Source organism: Halyomorpha halys, unplaced genomic scaffold (genome assembly GCF_000696795.3).
Source record: "Halyomorpha halys isolate HHAL.00 unplaced genomic scaffold, Hhal_1.1 Scaffold482.1, whole genome shotgun sequence".
Taxonomy (NCBI): Eukaryota; Metazoa; Arthropoda; class Insecta; order Hemiptera; family Pentatomidae; genus Halyomorpha; species Halyomorpha halys.
In genome coordinates this window covers 249486-253144 of record NW_027109248.1, presented here as the reverse complement: position 1 = coordinate 253144, position 3659 = coordinate 249486, and positions in this window count along the sequence as shown.

Below are 3659 nucleotides of genomic sequence, written 5' to 3'. Positions count from 1 at the left end.
TAAGTTTGAAGATTGTTGTTCAATACACGCCCCTCCAGGACTTTTTATTCTTAAAAAAAAACCTTCCTAGGGGCATCCCTGCAAAGCAGAAAGTAATTTTCTTAAGTTCAAATAAACTAGCGATACAGAAGAACTATGTTTAGCATTTAATGATTCTTAATAATAGAGAAGCAATTTTTGTTAAATTTTGCTAATTTTATTTTTTTTCCATTTCGATGTTGTGATTTATTCGGAATATTTTCAATATCATTAGATAACGTCTATGATTAAAACAATCGAATAATTATGATAATATAGAGAGAATTTTTTTTTTTAATTGATAGATTTATTTATTGAAAGATATTACAATCTGCCACACAGTTGTGGGCAATAGGTAATAGTGATGTATGATCTCATACATACTAAAATAAAATAAAATAAAAAAAAAGAACAAAGGAAAAAAAAATAATAAAAAAAGAAAAATAATAATAAAAAAAAAAAAGCTCTCTTAAAATATATACAAACAAAAGAATAGACAAGATGAACATAATCAAACTATCTGTATGAAAAATAAATAAATAAAATAACATAATGTTAAAATAATATATACAATATTTACACAATCGACCTGAACCCCCACGTGTGAGGGGTAGAGCAGAACTCAAGAGACCCCAGCGCATCCCTCTCGCCGCATCACTATAGAGAGAATTTAAATTTATAGGTATAGTAATTAAAATAAATCATATCATTATAAATGAAAAGCTATCCGAGTTAATGTTTAGCTATCTAAGTTAGTATATCTAATTATAATTCTTAAATAATATATTTAATCATGAACTGAATGCAATTTTAAAAAAACAACTGATTTTTATTTTGTTATGTTAAATATTATATTAGTGTATCGGCTTTTATCTTTTTTTAGTTGTGTTCTTTTTGATAAAAGTCATACGAGAGTGGGTTATTATAATGTAAAATTATAGTTCTCTTTCTCTTATATAATAAATAAGGAAACGTGGTATTGGACAAGACCATGATGGTGTTATAGAAGATCAGCAATTCAGGTGCAACCCTAAGGACTAAGAACAATAATGTCAAAAGTAAATACCTTTGATACGCGAACGACCTTGCCCTTTTAGCGGAAACAGAAGAAGAGGTAATTGCCCAAATAAACACCCTCTCGGAAATAGTGAGGGAAACAGGCTTACAAATATCTTTTGATAATACGGAACTGATGACCACGGACGTCTTTTATGAAGAAAACGGTTGAAACCAAACACGGAAAAGTTAAAGTGACTCAGAGATTTAAGTACCTTGGAGAAATCATATGCAGAAATGGGTCGGAGAGAGAAGGGTTAAAGAAAAGTTTCGCCAAAATAGAGATATTATACTTTTCCATTAGTAATTGTTGTAACAAGAATAACATATCTATTAAAACTAAGTCATCAAGCCAGCGATACTCTATGGAGCGGAAACCTCGTGTCTTCCCAGCCCAGAGGTGCTTCTGAAAATAGAAAGAAGAATTCTCAGAAGGATCGAAGGACCTAGAGAACACCTGAAGGATACAGGTTGAGGTCAAATCAAGAAATCTATAAGGAAACAACAGATCTAGAGACTGACATTAGGATGGGAAGGCTGAGGTTCTATGGAGACATTATGAGGATAAAACCTGAATGACTAAACCATAGAATTTTTCAACGAAACGCAGTGCTCATGAGAGACATATGGGAGTAGAGAAAGCATACGAAGAGCAAGCATTAGAATTATGATATGCGCGCAATCTTCAAGGCTTTTTCGTGAAAATAAAATAAAATATTTCTCATTTATATTATTTTTCAGTCTACTTTATATCCGTTAAAAGTTACACATTGAATTCATTTTTCCTGCTATTAAGTTTTTATTTTAATACACGATATTGAAACAAATCAAATATCGTTTTTTACAGGTCAATTAACACACTGAAAAGAAATATTCATAAGGAAAAATGTATTTAACTCTATTAGTTAAAATTTTCAAATATAGTTTTTAAACTGAACAGTCATTGCACAGACATAGTCTATAAATCCCTTTTTTGCAATGTAAATTGAAATTCGTAGAATTAATTTCAATCCAAATGATCTTTTCTGTTTTTATTATTATTTTTTGTTATATTTAACCGTTTTTCTCTAAGTTGCAACTCAAGTACGTGATAGAAAGTTTTTTTTTTTTAATGATGTTTTCATCTTAAATAAAAATTAGGAGCTAGATAACCTCATAATCAAAGTATGTAATAAATTATTTTTAATACCTATGAATATAATTATCTGTAACATTTATTTAATTTATAATTTTTTTATAATTAGACAGACGTAATATTTCTTACCGAGCATTAATGGGTGAGTATTGTGTCACTTAAGAAAATTTGGTACATTTGTGAAATTATGAAAAAGGTTTGTAGAGATGTTTAAACATGTAATAAAAATGTATCTAAAACGTCACGTGCATAAATAATTAAATGTGTTTCCAGTCTTAATTATTACGATTTTTCTGTTTTTTCCGTCAGGTCACCTAAGGACTACGCAAATTTCATTTATTTTTCTCCATATTCCACAAGCCTTTAGTTCTTTTAGGGTTGACTTTTTTATTCTGTCAATTTCTCGCTAGTATTTTTCGTATTACTCATACGAAAACTTTATTTTATCGATTCCTTTTATAAACTCTTCCCGGTTTAATCCATCCATTTAAACCTTCTAGGTTTGTTTATTGATTAAGGAGGGATTCACACACCTAACCTAAAATAGTTCCAAAACTATAAATCCAAAATTAAGAAAAGAAACATGAAACGAACAAATAACAAAATATAACGAGTTATATCGAGTTGATATATCCGTATTAAGGTATGGAAGTTGTAATATATCACTGTCATATGCGGTGTAATTGGTAGGAGGCTTAAGGTAGTTAATTCAAGCAATATTTAAAAAGTACCTGAAATGAGTAACGACGTGAAAACCCTCCTTCCGTGGTAACCTTACTTATCTCAGCTTGAAAGGTACCAATCTTTGATACTTTAATGAATGGGTTCATATATTTTCAAAATATATGAACACATTCATATAAAATATAAGTGCATGTCATGACATATAACACATATAACTCATATGACATATAATACACATTCACTTATATAAGTGTCAATGATTGTTACTTTTACCTTATATGAGTTTATAAGTATTTTGATACCTCACCTCATATATTTTTCTATATAATATGTTTTACTCTTGGTTTTTCTTAGGGTGTTAGTTATTCTTTATTTAGGGTATTAGATATTCTTTATTTACGGCATTCATATGTTTTTTCCTCAACGGTTCTTCCCTCATCTCTATGATCAGCAATATGAAATAGGTTAGTTAACACCATTGTTTAAGAGTAAATATTACTTTTGAAATACATAATAATTTTTTATCTTATTAGTAGTTAATCTGTTATTTTTTTATTTTATTCATTAAAAAAAATTACATTCAGTATGGTCCGATCAGATGACATCTGTCGGTCGGTACCAAAATAACACATAAAAATGATAGATACAAGTGAAAAATAATGATTACAATTATGACTATTAGGGCGTTGTGGAGGCTATACAATTTTTAAGCTAGATAAGCACCGAAAATCAAAATAACACATAAAAATGATAGAGATAAGTGAAA